At 48.0% G+C, this 13,951-nt stretch overlaps 1 protein-coding gene across 1 annotated transcript in view; it reads right to left on the bottom strand.

Moving 5' to 3' along the window:
• The window catches only part of LOC121363235 (putative P2Y purinoceptor 10), a 47,439-nt gene that overhangs the window by 20,054 nt on the left and 13,434 nt on the right, over window positions 1-13,951 (bottom strand). The window lies entirely within an intron of this gene.

Below are 13,951 nucleotides of genomic sequence, written 5' to 3' on the forward strand. Positions count from 1 at the left end.
AGCAGTGTTGTTGGGGGGAAATTTTCTTTCTGTAGGGATATTTTAGAGCTTATTTGGACAAACAGAGCTGCCTGGGGCAATAAACCCACATCAAACATTGTGCCAGGGAGTAGCTGGTGGTACAGGATGAGCTGAAGGGGTTTTCACCTCCACTTGGAGCTGCTTTGAAAGTTCCTTTTCTTGCCCAGAGCGTTTTCCTCTGGCTGTGGGATGGCAGCAGGTGCCTCAGCACTGCTTGTGCCAGGTCTTTGTGGGAATAATGGAAAGCAAACTTTGGCAGGCTGAAGGTGTTGGGTGTGTCCAGCCTGGAGGAGAGAAACTCCAGGGAGATCTCGGAGCCACTTCCAGTGCCTGAAAAAGCTCCAGGAGAGCTGGAGAGGGACTGGGGACAAAGGATGGAGGGACAGGACAAGGGGGAATGGCTCTAAGCTGAAGAAGGGCAGGGATGGATGGGATAATTGGGAAGGAATTCCTGCCTGTGAGGGGAACAAGGCCCTGGCACAGGGTGCCCAGAGCAGCTGTGGCTGTCCCATCCCTGGAAATGCCCAAGGGCAGGTTGGACAGGGCTTGGAGCATCCTGGGATAGGGGAAGGTGTCCCTGCCATGGCAGGGGGTGGGACTGGATGGGCTTTAAGGTCCCTTCATCCCAAACCATTCCAGGATTCTCTAATTCTAATCCTTTCCCTTGCAGTAGCTTGGAAGAGATAAAGCAAGGATTTATTCCCCCGTGCCTAAATCTCTCCCTTTCCCTTAGAAAAATGCGATCCATCCCTTATTTTCCCCCTTTAATTAATTTGTGCCCTTATCCCTGACACTGCTGAGCTTCCTCCTGGGGCTGTGGCTGTTTGAATCCCGGTAGGATTTGGGCAGGATTCCCTGGCAGATAACTCAGATCTGGCTGTGACTGACACTGCCTGCAGCTCAGGGCACTGCAGTGGCAAAAGCCATTCCTGGCACGGGAATAACAAACCTTTCATCAAAGGAATCTGTCAGTATGGAATAAAGAAGATGTCCCAGGGGAGCAGGACCCTCAAAGCAGCTGGAGAGGGAGAAATGTGAATCAATAGCAGAGGATTTGCAGCGTCTCAGGCTGCCTTGGATAAGCAGCTTTTGCATGAGCTGGTTTTGAAGAGCCCTCATGAATTTTTTTTTACTTATCTTCCCTCTACTTACAGGGCTCATGTGGATGCTTTTCCTACAAAATACCCTCAGGTTGTGATTTGTTGTTTTGGGGTTTTTTTCTGTCAGGGGATGAAAGCAGCTCTCTCTGCTGTGTTTTCCTGGTTCCTGTGAGCTCCAAGGAGATTTTTGTGTTCCACGGCTGCCCTCTGGTGCTCTCTAAACCCGGAGCAGGTCCCTGGCTGTCACTCAGCACATTTTCATAGGGATTTCATAGCCTGCAGCTACCGAGGGCTTGTTTCACGTTGCTTCTCTCGCGCCGTTACTGCATTTGAAAGTATAATTTAGGACTGTAATGGACATCCCCTAATGCAGACACTGTTTTGTTATAACAGATCTCTTTTTTTGCTAAAATGTGGTTTATTACAACTGCATTTGTGTTCTTCATTAAATGTCTCACAGTTTCTGCACCCCTTTCCTTCTGATTTAACATTTCTTTTTCATTTCTGTCTTTTTTTTATACATATAACACTTTTGTGATGCACTGAACTTCACACAGGAAAAAACCCCACAAGAAGTGGCCCTTTTCTTTAATTATGCAGCAATTAAAACTCTGTTCCCTAGAGTGGGATGATGCTTTTGGTCCAGAAAGCCAAGCAATCAAATTAAGGAATTTGGGAGTACCTTGGATTTGCCCTTTCAATGTGACTGAAATGAGAGGCAAAAAACCTGTGAAATTCAAGGCTTAGAAGTGACATTTTTGTCCCTGAGTGCACATCTTTACCTAACTGTGAATAAATAATATTTTTTCAGGAGAAGAGTGGGAAAATAAACTCTGTAAAGAGCATATTCCAGCTTTTCTAAGCCCCAGAGAAGAACTGATGGTGTGGATGGAATTATTTATCACTGGAGAAAGCTCTCCTTGTACTCAGAACCCAAATCATGACATGGGTAAAACTGAGGAGCATCCTTTGGACCTTCAGGGGTCAGACTTTTACAAAAAATGCCTTAAAAAAAGGAAAGCTCAGTGGGGTTTTGAGAGCTGTCCTTTGGGAAAGGGAGCAGGGATTTGTGTCTGCCTTGGGGAGAATCCTGAAAACCCCAGGATGTTGAAATCCAGGTCTCATCACAGCACTTTCCACCCTGAAAAGGTTAATTAATGAACCCAAGTCCTAATGACAGAGAGGGCAGAGCTCCCAGTCCCTCCCAGCCTGTGAAGTTTATTGACACAGAATTCCTGCAGCAGGAGAAGGACAGGGGACAAGGCACTTGTGCCTGCTGGGAATTGAGGCAAACAAAGCCCCAGTGCTCCCACAGAGCCCTGGCCACCTTCCAGACCCCTGGTGGGAAAAAATACCGATTGAAACTCGCCAAAACCTCCTTTCTGGCATTGCTGAAAGGGGTCTCAAACAGTCCTGGTTTCTAAGGTTTAATGTTAATTTCTTGTTTCAGTCTGTCATCTGTGAATTAAACGTGCTGCACTTTGGAGAACAGGGGTTTGGTTTGCAGCAAAGCACAGAACATATCCCTGAAAAATCCCTGCTTTTCCAGGGCTGGGAGTGGTGCCCCCCTCACCTGCAGACTGCAGGAGGTGGGGGGGTGGAAATCAGAATCTCCAAGTAATGGAATTATGACTTGTCACCTCCTGAAGCTTTTCTGAGCAGAACCAAGGATAAAATCCTTGGAGAGGGGAACTGGCAGGAGCCAGGGTGAGGGAGCAGCCCCTTCTCCCTGGAAACACCTCCCTGGATGCTGCTGAGTCTCAGAGAGCTGCAGGGAGATGAGTTTGGGTGGGAGTGGGGTGTCAGTCACTCCCTCACCCACCCTTGGCTGTCAGAGCTCTCCTGATGGATCCAGGAGATCCAGATGGATCCTGAGGAGTTTGGAGCTGGGACAGCTCTGGGGCTGCTCAGCAAGCAGGCCCAGGAAGTCTCCGGGAGAAGGATTATGCAGAAAATGGGATCTGGGGATGCTGCCTGGGCCCTGAGCGATTCCAGAGCAGCTCAGAGTAAATCAGCAGTTTCAAACTCGAGTAAATCAGCAGCTGCCCTCCCCAGCAATCTGCTCTGGGCAGTCTGGGCTCATTCAGTCTCATGAGCAGGGGTGTTGTAAACTCGTAGTAGCAGCAGTTCAGCAGAGTTCTGCTCGGCAGAGCTGTGCCAGGCTCTCACTGCCTCTGGCAATTATTTAGGGGTTGTGTCTGTGACAAGCAGTGATGGGAGGTTTCTGCCTGCCCCACAGCCCCCCAAAAGCAGCTGCTCTTTGCTGAGTTTTGGCACAGGCTCTGGTGTGTTTGTGATTCCTGCCCCGTTACCCCAGCACAGTCATTTCTGCAGCAGGGAGCAGGATGGGCTGCTGGGGTGTGGGTGCTTTTTGGGCTGAGAAATGTCTGTGTAGGAGGTGCCATTTTCAGCGACTCTGGCCCTGCAGCCTCTGCCCTTTGCGTGGTGCCTGGCAGAGGCAGTTTCAGCCTGTGATGGATGGGCTGACTATGGCAAAGTGACTCACGCTGGTTTAACTTATTTTGCATTTTATGCTTTGTTTAGGGTTTTTCTTCCCTATCTGTCCTACATCACCTTCCTCTTCTGCCCTGTTATATTTGTTTTCTAGCCAGCTCTGTCCTTCCCTCTAGTTCTTAGAGGTTTCCTTTTGATTTATGTCTTTATTTTTACCCTTCGTGTCTTTCCCCTGTTGTCTGCACATCCTCTTTTCATCTCTCTCTGTTATTCCTTGCATCCTTCATTCCCTTGGGATCACAGAAGGACTTTGAACTGTCTCCTTTATTTTTTAATTAGGTAAAGCCTTCAGCCCAGCTAAGCTGATCCCACCCTCTGATTTTCCCGTGGGGTATCACATTTAACTGGTAAAACCATGCTCAGGGTAGGCTGAGGAGATGTTTGGAGAGCAGCAGGTGCCAGGCAATATCCAGGTGGATTTCCAGGGGCAGGTGGATGCTGGAAAGGCAGAACCAGGGCTGCTCATACCTTTAAAAGTGCCCAGGGCTCTGTGAGCAGGCCCTGCCTGGAGTGGGTGACATCCCTGTGTCCCCAGGGCACAAACACAGATTTCTGATGAACTGTTTGTTGTGGTGTCTCCTGAGCCATCCCAGGGACATCAGGTGGAGGAGTGTGCTGAGTTATCCCTGAGCCCTGTACCAAGTATTTTAACCTCAGTTCTCTCTTGAAATGTGCACCAGAGCATCAAAGCCCAAAGAGAAACACTGAGAGTGCCTAGAAATCAAATTTGTGCTATTTTGAAATAATTTCAGAGCTTTTTGTCTCGAGCTCCAACACCAAATCCAAGGTGGCAGTGCTGGTTTGGCATCTCAAGACCAGGCAGGCTGAAGGTTGTGGCTGAATCAGAGGCCACCCAAAGTGACCCAGGGCACAGCTGGGTATTCACAGCCTCTCTCTCACCCCTGGGTTTTTGGAGGGGAAGAGCAACACTGTCCCTACTGTGAGAACCCCTGAGAACCCCTGTGCAGGTGCAGGGGGAGTTTGGCACCCCAGGTGTCCAAAAGGCAGGAATCTGCAGGCTCTGGGGTTCTGCTTTGGTTGTACAGCTCCGTGTCTGGGGGTTGTTGTTGTTTAAGGAAAATTGTCTGGATCACTTCCATGGTTTGGGAGAAACCTGGAATGTGGGGAAGGGCTGGGAGGGAGCCCTGAGCCTGCACTTGTGACAGCTCAGGGTCACTCAGCAGAGCCCCCCGAGGCTGCTCCATCCCTCTGGATTTGGGGATGGCTTCAGGAGGGGCTGTGCTGGGGTCACATCTGTCCTGTGGCACAGCTCTGAGGCCACTGCTGGGCTGTGCTCAAACCAAATGAATTTGGGCAGCCGTGTGGGTTGGTTTTCTTCTTTTCTGTGTATTTCTAAGCAAGCAGTACAAATTCCAGTCCTCCAATTAACAGAGAAAATCTAGATAATTTAAAGGGAAATCAGGTTTTTGTCAGCAATCTGCCCTGGCCTTTCCTCTGTCCATCAGTGTGACTACAAATGATAACTGCTTTAACATCAGGGACTACAGCAGCAAAGATTAATTAACAGTATTTCTGCAAGATTCCCTAGAAAATAAATCATCATTTGCTGTCTTGCCCTGCATCTTCACCAGAAAGGTTTCCATTTCTTCTCTTGCATTAGGAAGCACAAGTGCTAAGTGATGTGTGGATCTACAGGCAGTGGGAGCAGACCAAGAATTTGCAGCTCCCAAAAGGAAGGATTTTCACATTGGATTTTCACCTTAGAAGGGTTTTTACTTTTAGCCCAAGCTTAAAAAGAAGTTGTTCTTGGGTGTTTGGCAGCAGCTTTGCTGCAGAAGTCAGTAATCAGGCATTTAAATAATGCCCTTTCCCCTTTGCCAGCTTTTCCTGCTTAAAAAGAGTTGCTATGGGAATCCCAACTTGCCATAGGATTAGAGTTTGACTATGAATCAAGAAACAAAGGGAACTGGATGAAAAGTCTTTTTTATCTGAATACACATCTTCAGCAGTGATCACTTGTAATCAAAATTCCTGCCCGATTTCCTGCTGGAGAGCCCAGGCTGGCTGCAGGACAAGCAGAGCTCACAGAGGTGATTTTTGGTCGCTATGGAGCTGGGAATAAACAGCCTTTTCCTTAGGATGGCCTCCAAAACACCACTGGGGCTTGCTGGCTAACACACAGTTCAACCCCTGAATTATTTGCATCCCTTTGTGTTTCAATTCATCCTGGGTTTCCTTAGTTAAAATCTTGATTTTCATGTGGGGACGGAGCTTCCTTCCTTTTTCAGGAGCAGAAATCTGCACTTGCCACCAGCTTTTTAATTTTTTTTTTTTCCCCTGAGGAATTAAGTGGCAGCCTCTGAGCCCACTTGTTTTTAGCGGAATGTGGAATGTTGGGCTGCTGAGCTCCAGTGTTACAAAAATACCTGGGCAGGTGGAGGTTTGGGAGGAACAAAATTATTTAAAAAACAGTGTAATGACTAAGGAGGGAGGATTTTTTTTTTTCCCTGGTGTGAGACTGCAGCTGGGCTCTGCTGCTCCATGCAGAGCAAGATGTGACCTTGAGCTGCCCAATCTTCCTGGATGTGATAAACCCCCCTTAGGGGGCTTAGAGGGTGTTACAAAGCTGAGCCACAGCTTTCACCAGCTCCAGGAGGTGTCTGCAGGCTTCTCCCAGAGCCCAAAAATTAGCTGAATTCTTCCTGGGAATGCATCCTTCAAACTGGGACAGGCTCAGCTCATCCAGTGCGTGTCACTGATCCAGACAGACACCAGGCTCTGGCTCTGGGCTTTATCCAGAGCTTATTGCAAAAAGGAAAAAAAAGGTGGGGGGGTGGAAAAAGGAGTAAAAATATGCTTGATATGTTTTCCTAAGAGAGCACTGTGGAATAGGATCTTTCACTTCAAACCCTGCAAGGAAAGGAAGTAAATTTGATCTCTGCTCCTTGCCTAGAGCCCTTGGGCTGCTTTCTGGAGCAGTCAAGTGAGACAAAGCCAGGAAAAATAGATCCTGTTGAAGCCATTGGTCTCCCCCTGCTCCAGCTGCAAGTGCCTGTTCAGCCTCAGCAGAGGAGATTTTCCTGCTGGAGCTGTGAAACTGAGCTGGTTTTATGGGGAAGTGCTTTAAATCTCCCGTGTTATCCATTTCCCCCCCTGAAATACTGAGCAGAAGAGCAAAAGGGAAGAGCAGCCCAGGAGAGGTGTGAAAATCCTGCTGCTGGCAAAGTCCCTGTTTGCTGGCTGGGATTTCCTGTCTGGGGCAGGGACAGAGCTCTGGGGTGATCTCTGGAACCAGGTAAAGGTGCTGTTCTCACCTCTCAGGGTGAGGCAGCACTCAGGGAGCTCTGCAGGACTCAGGAGAGTGCACAGGCTGCTGCTTCCCTGGAGGGAAGCATTAGGCACATCCCCATGGGGCAGAGAATGTGCTCCCCTTATAGGATCCCAGGGGATTCATGGGGCCTCAAAGCCCACCCTGTTCCACGGGCAGAGACCCCTTCCACAGCCTGGGAGCAGCCAGGGAGCACCTTTGGCTGGGATTGGGGTTTTAGCAGCTCTCAGCTCTCAAACAGCTCCTGTCAGCGTGGAAACTCTTGGATTCTCCCTAAATACAGAGAGAGATGTAAAGGTTGCACAGAGCTCCCACACACGAGATGAGATGCTGAGCTCAAGGGGAATTCCAGCTCTTGCCCACTCCACACACCACAGGTTTCTCTGCCTAATCAGGATTTTTTCCATCTCTCTGCAATTTAGATCCACTCCTAGCACTGCCCTTGTACCAAGATGTCCTTTCTGAGCCGTGGTACTTCAGTGTGTCCTTTCCTGTGATATTCCCATGGCTGGCTGTCCTGCAGCACATTTCTTGGGGCCAGGCTCCGTGGGATCCCTGCCAACTCTAATCTGCAGCTCAAGTGACTTGGCACCCAATTCCCACAAAGCCCCTTGGCATCCTACACCTCCAAACACATCCCAGATACTCAGATTTATCTTTCCCTGATTAGGGCTCGTCTGTTGGGGAGTTTCTGCAGATGTTTCTTTATTTAAACTGTGCTGGATGAAGGGAAGGAAGGAGAGAGAGACCCCTGAGGAGGAAGGAGAGGTTTCACAGCATCCTTTACTCTGCAGCAACTCCAATGCCAGGAACACATGTCCAGTGCTCATAATTCTTTTTGTCTCATTTGTTCTTCCCTCCAAAAAAAAACCCCAAACAGGAATTCCCTGCTTCCTCCCTTCCTAATTAAATCTCCCTGCCTATAATCAAGGAGGTCTATCCATGTGGTCAAACGATGGTTGGATCAGCTCAGCAGGAAATTTGGTAGGAAAATTCAGCTTCAGCAGCTTAGCAGGGTTTATTTTTAGGGCCCGTGAGCTCGTTGAGCTCCGGGATGCAAAGTGCCAGACTCCCATTGTTGTCAGATGGCTCCTGTCCCACCAGGCTGGGTCAAACCTGTGACTCACAGGAGAGGGGGAATGGTTTTGCAAACCGCCTGGGATTTTTTTTTTCCTTCCCCCAGTCTCAGATGATGACGATAAAACCTCCAGTTTAAGACAATAAAACTTGTTTGCAGAACATGTTCCCAGCTTTTTCTGATTAAAAAAAGAAAAAAAAAGTCCTGTTTGTAATCAAACCCCCGCTGCAGTGTTTGAAAAGCACCTGAGGTTTTGGGGCTGGGGGCTCCTGCAGATGTTGGGGCTGCTCTGCTTGAGGCTGGCCAGGTGTGAGCCAAGCCCCGAATGGAAACAACAGGGCTGTGTGAGCTCAGCCCTGTTCCCTGGCCAGAAATCCTGGATTTATTAAACCTGGAGCTGTGCTGAGGCAGGATCAGGTTCAGGTGTGAGCTGCTGGGCACCTGGCCAGCTTGGCAAGGGGAGGTGACCCCTGTGGAAGACTCAGGTCTGTGAGTTATTTGGGGAGATTTATGATCTAATTCTGACACACAGCCTCCCTCCTCTCCCTCAGCCTTCATCCTTCCAAATCATGGAATTGTTTAGGTTGGAAAAGACACCTGAGGTTGAGTCCAACCATTAACCCAGCACGGCCATAAAGCATGCTCCCAAATCCTCACCCTCCTTCGCAGGACAAGCTACTCCTCCTAGAATCCCATGAATTAGTTCCTGGAAATGCTCATGGAGTTATCCTGGACTCCTTCCTGCTTCCCTTTCTGCCCTTGTGGCTCTTCCAGCACTGTGTGGGACACAGCACAGGCTGGGGTGCAGCAAGGATGTGATGCCAGGCCATCATCCTTAGGGATGGGAAAACCATACAGCATTTCTGGGAAGTTTTGGGAACAGACAAATGCAGGTGTGTTTTTCAAACCCTAAACACCCAAAGTGCTCTGCAGTTTTAATATCAGTCCCAGTCTGGCTCAAGGCTGTGGCAAGTCAAGGACTTCTCAGGAATTCAGGCACTTATTCTCACTGCTGGACAGGGGTTATCCTGGTTATTTTTTCCCTTTTTGCCTTGTGACTGATTCCCTCAATCTGCCCAGCTATGTCTACCAGGAATCCAGAGATAACTGTCCCGCCTCAGCTGCTGGCTCCCAATAACCAAAGGATGTTTTTAGCAGTATTTTTCATTTCTTTCCCAAGGGCACAGTGCTCTATTAGTGGAAAGACTCTGCTGTTGTGAGAGCTGGAGTGCAAACCCAAACAGGTTCAGCTGATGAAACAAAAATGGGAGAAAGGGGTAAAATCATGTGGGAATCACCCTTTAACTCTGATTTAAACCACGGGTCTCCAAGGATGAGGTGGCTTTGAAGGGCTGGTGGTGTCAGCCAGGCAGTTTCAATGTTCAGGAGTTGTATTTAGGACTTAATGTGGAAATAAAAGTCCAACTTCAGCACCCCCCTGGTGTTTGTCCTGGAGAAGGGCTCTGTGAGGCTGCAAAATTGGCTTAGAAGTTCTCTTTGTCCTCCCTCCATGGGCACCTTCTCTGTGCCAGCACAGGGATGGATGGGATAAAGCTGTTCCCAGGAACCTGGTTAATAGATCCAGGATATAAAAAAAACCCTAATTCTGGGGGAGGTGGTGGAAATTAGAATTCTGTTTCATTTTAATTTATTTTGCAGGGATCTGGGGGACAATGTGCCCTCGCAAGCAGGTGTTGTACAGCTCAAGGCAATACGGAGAGGAGAAGATGAGGCAGCCTCCCAAATCAATGTCATTGTCCTCCCCTCAAAAAACAGAAGGACAGATGTCCTGTGAGCCCTGGATTTAGAAAGTATCAATGAAGGAGTTGTGTTTAAAGGGGGAATTGGAGGATAAATATTTGGGAAGGAGTCGCTGTGGCAGGACAGTGTTTTACAGGTGTCTCCCCATCCTCAATCCTGTCTGTGATCCCTCACTGCTGTGCCAGTTTGGAATGATGAGGTAATAGATGGAAAAAGACAGGAATCTGAACTGCCAAAAAGTCACTTTTATGCCTAAATTATGACAAATTTCCCCAGTATTCTCCTTTCCCTTGGATCAGGATGTTTCCATCATCTGTGTCATCTCTCACAAGTGGGAATGGGGCTGGAAAATGCCAAATTATTCTCCTGAGTAACCCTGAGGGAAGGAGCTTTTCAAATGAAATCATTTGCAATGCAAAATCTGGAGGTGAGTGCAGGAATTTCAGTGGGATCCTCTGGGCCCCTGTCTGTGGCCTCCAGCTGTCCCCGTGCCAGGGGGAAAACAGCACCCCCGAGCCAGAAAGAGAAAATTCCTCCTCCAGGTATTCCAGGATGTGATTGTTGGACTCTAGGACTGAAATTTGTCCTTTAATAAACCTGAACCTTTTTCCTGCCCAAAGCTGAAAATGAGGCGAGGTCTCAAATCCCTTCCTGGGCCTGTCCAGTAGTTCCAGGCCAGGCTTAATCCAGGTTTTAAGAGGACTTTTTGGTCATGTGCTGGAAATTTGGGTTCTGATGGCTCCACAGTTGTGTGAGCAAATCTCAGCTCCACTGTGACCTGGAGCTCTGAGTGGTGCTGATCATGTTATAAATAATAGAATATCCCTGGAGCTGCACAGTCAACACCTGGCCCTGATGGGTTATGGCCTGGGCTTATCCCAGGAATTATTTTGGGGAGTTTTCTTTAGTCCAAGCTTTCAGTGTGTAATGGGCAGTTACAGAGCAGCCAGAATTCATCATGTTAATAGTGCCACAGTGCCACTAAAACAGGTTATTTTTTTTCTTTGTGTGACCTATGTAAAATTTGTAAATGATCTCCCAAGACTCTTTATCTGTGCAGCAGGAGATCTGAGACACCTCTTTCACAGCACTCTCCTCAGCTCTCTAATGCAGCTAATATTGATTTAGGACATAAAATAACACCTCCCCTGGGAATCAGCTGCTAATTCGGTGTCATCCATGAGGTTCTCAGACTCCCTGAGTGAGATTTCAACCCTCCCTGGTGCTGAGAGGGCTTTTATTCCATGGCACTTCCAGGGATAACACAAAAGGCCAGCTTTGGAAGCAGCACAGCCCTTCCAGTGGTCAAAAGATATTTTTAAGGTTAATTTTATTCTGCTAACAGTGTGTCATCCTGTGCAGGAAAGATGAGAACTTGGGGAAATATAAATTAAAATAGGTTCAGTGCAACTGCTTTGGTTTTTTTTGTTTTTTTTTTTTTCTTTTTTTTCTGTGTGTTGTGGCCAGGTAAGTGATCTCAGGAATGAGTTCCAAGAAAGTATTCCATGACTGCAGAGGTGATTTGGGTTAATGATGGAAGAAATGGGGGGATTTGTACAAACCACGTAAAAGGAAAGACCAGTTTCCATGCTGAGGGTTTCCAGGAAAATTTCCATGTGTGCTGGATGTACCCAGGATTTGAGAGGGCTACAGAGAAAGTGAAATTTAAATATTATTCCAGCTAACACTATGTATTTATGTAAGTCAGGGTAAATGAGAACACTCACACGTTCTGTTTTTGCAGAAAAAAACTTTCCTTTTTCATTATCCACACACATCCACAGAGATACAGAAAAGAGCAAACAGTGCAAAACATGGGCGTTGGTCACTTCTATACAATATTTACATTGCTCAAATCCCCCAGGCAGGGAAAAGCCAGCCCAGGGTTTTCTTAGGAACTGGACAGTTTTCTTGGAAAACATATGCCAAGTGATCACAAAAAGAAACCACCCCACTCCTTGCTTGTCCCAGTGATTTAGGGGTGTGAATGTCCTGGTGTTTTGTATGGAAATTAAATTTAAGAATTAAAATCAAGGACAGCCAGCAGTGTTAAATGTTAGTTTTAAGTGATGTTAAAGTGTTAGTTTGAAGTGATGTTTTCCAGAGGGAAAAAACAGGAACAGCTCCATGTTTTGTTGTGAAACGTGAACATTTTATAGGGCTTAAAATCACTGTCTTAAATCATGGAATGGTTTGGGTTGGAATTGGCCTTAAAGACCATGGGCAGGGACACCTGCCACTATCCCAGGTTGCTCCAAGCCCCATCCAGCCTGGCCTTGGACACTTCCACACGGGGAGTAACGAGCCTTTAAACACACCCAGGTCCTGACAGAGCAAACAGGAAAGGGAGAATATTCCCATGGTTGGAATCTGTACCCAGAGAAAAGGAGCTTTGAGCACTCTTGTGGGAAGCAAAGATGTTCTGGGTAGATCTTCCTCACTTGCTTGAACCTCCCACAAACCTGATTTTCTCCAAGTGGCATCTCCATGGTGCAGAATTTCAGGGAGGTGCAGGAGTTATGTACAAATGTCACAACAGGATGAGAGGGAATGTCCCCAAGTTGTGCCAGGGGAGGTTTAGATTGGATATCAGGAAAAATTCTTTCACAGAAAGGGTTGTCAAGCATTGAAACAGCAAAGTGGTGGAGAGTCCATCCCTGGAAGTGTTCAGAAAATGTGTGGATATGGCACTTGGGGACATTTGTGGTGAACATGGTAGGGCCAGGTTGATGGTTGGACTTGATCATCTTGGAGGTTTTTCCAACCTTAATTCCATGATTCTAGGGGTGATTTATGGTCCTTGGAGTGTCAGAGGATGTGCACACAGCTCAGACCAGCCTGGGCTCTGGGGTCAGCCTGGGGGAACATTCAGAAATAAAAATTACAGCTTTCCTGGAATTGCAGCAAAAACAAGGCTTGGGCTGCTAATCCATGGAGAACAACTCTGCCTCTTTCTTCAGTTAATGCTCAGCACCAAAACCTGCTTAGTGAAGTGAGGGCTGCTTTGTTCCTGTCCCCAAACCCTGCCCCAAGAGCTCTGTAGACACAGCAAAGCTTTGTGGTTGCCCCAAAGGACACTTTCACAGGACAATCTCCTGCCTGGACAGCAAACCATCCCACTGGGAATGGCATGGAATGTCACGGGGAGCTCTGCAGGGCCACAGCTCCTGAGGAGGCTGTCAGAGGTGCTGTGTCTCTCTGGCACAGGGAAATTCCTTCTGGGTCATCCATTTATTTTTGCTGGGTGAGGAGTGGAGCCTCCCTCCCTCATCCATGGAGAACTTCAGGGAGAACCACCAAAAAAACTTCCCAGGGTTAGCTTTAGAGGGATTTCAAGGCTGGATCCATGCAGGGAGCAGGGATAGGAGGAGCAGAGCCTGGCTGGCTGATGTGCATGTGCAGCACAGGGACTTTCCCTCCCTCTGGCTCATCCAAGAGCTAATCCATGACTTTTATACCTGATTTGTGCTGCCTCTTTGCCCTTGTGGTTCATAGATGTGGCTCTGGGTGGTTTGCACTGATTCTGTAAAGCCAGTGGAGATTTTCACAAGATTTACCCAAGACCTGGCACCTTTCACCCATTGTAGGTGCTGTGGTGGCACCAAGAGGAGCTTCCCTGGGACTGGAGAACAAAGCCCTGCTTCCCCCTGTGGATTGGCACAGAATTTCACAGGTGTGGGAATTCCAGGGTGGGTTTGGGCTGGGCAGAGGGCCCAGGAGCCTTTTGGAGCTGCAGCTCCTCCAGCTGGGCCATGGGTTGCAAAGCTGGTGAATGAATGTTGTGGGAGGACTGGGGAACGGGAACGGGGAGCTGGCTGGGAGCAAGGAAATCCATGATTAAAGTTTGTTTAGGATCTCTGGGTCCTGTCTCAGCCTCAGCTAAAGGCAGTGACTTTTAATTAATTTGATTTTGTTTTTAAACTTGAAGTTGTGGTGTTGTCTTTGCTGACAGCAGCCCTTTGTCAGGGGGAGGAACACTCAGCTGCCCCTCAGCCAGAAAAGCTGGGAATCCACTTTTCTGCCACCCTCTCCTCCCAGCCTGGCTTTGCTGTCATCTGAAAAATGACTTTTCCTCTCTCTCAATGCATAATTGGTTATTTATCCACAAACCATGGAGTGTGTACTCGGTGTACCTGACCTAGAAAAAACCAGATTAGTCAAGACCTGTCCCAGCAGATGTGAGTGTCA

The sequence above is a fragment of the Pyrgilauda ruficollis genome, unplaced genomic scaffold (assembly GCF_017590135.1).
Source record: "Pyrgilauda ruficollis isolate IOZ18807 unplaced genomic scaffold, ASM1759013v1 scaffold7, whole genome shotgun sequence".
Classification (NCBI taxonomy): Eukaryota; Metazoa; Chordata; class Aves; order Passeriformes; family Passeridae; genus Pyrgilauda; species Pyrgilauda ruficollis.